Genomic DNA, 845 nt, shown 5'->3' with positions numbered 1-845 from the left:
CCCTCTCCCGGTTCCCCGCGCCCGCCCTGCGCAGAGACGCCCCCACCTGCCGCCGCGCCCCGAGCCTGGACGCCGGTCCCCGAGCTGCGCGCGCCGCGCCTTCCCGCTCGGCCTCGGCCACCCGCGGCCGTTTATCCCCGCGGGCCCCGGGACTTCCCGTCTTCCGGCCGGGGCGGCGGGGCGGGGCCGGGAGGGGCGGGGCCCGGGCCTCGCTGTGAGTGACACAGGGCGGCGGGAGGCGGGAGGGGCGAGCTCCGGACCGCGGGGAGTGACAGGCTCGGATGTTGGGGTAGAAGGTCCCGTGGCGCTGTGTTCCGCGCCTCTTCTCTTACACGCACGAGGGATTTGGCTGGAAGGAAAGCGCTCGTTCCAGCTCCCACTCATCAGTACCAGTCCCCGGCCCAGATGCAGGACCCTGGAGGCCTGACTCCTCGTACGCGAGCCCTTTGCGACCTCGGCTGCTTGGGCTGCGGCGCTGGTGTGCGAGCGGCTGCCAAGGGTCACTCACGTTCGCCGGGGAGGTGACACATAGTGAGTCAGCCTGGGTCAGGACGTTTGTGCATCTTCCATCGGGGGATCAGAGGCAGCTCCCGCTTCGGTGGTTGAGCAGTTCGGTTGTCATCGGAGACCTCACGCCCCATCCCTGCCTGCTTCGGCTGCATCCTCAGGCTGCGGACGTGGGAAGCTTTTCATTCTGTCACCGTGATGTCCAGAGGAAGGAATAGACCGGAGGACTTTCTCTCTGAAGCAGGGAGCTTTCCCCAAAAGCCTTGTCCCTCAGCAGATTGCCGCTCCCGTTTCAAATTCACCGGGGCTAGTGCATTCTCGTGAGGGCCTGAAATAGG

Source organism: Galeopterus variegatus, unplaced genomic scaffold (assembly GCF_000696425.1).
Source record: "Galeopterus variegatus unplaced genomic scaffold, G_variegatus-3.0.2 Scaffold2077, whole genome shotgun sequence".
NCBI lineage: Eukaryota > Metazoa > Chordata > Mammalia > Dermoptera > Cynocephalidae > Galeopterus > Galeopterus variegatus.
This window is presented reverse-complemented; position numbering follows the sequence as displayed.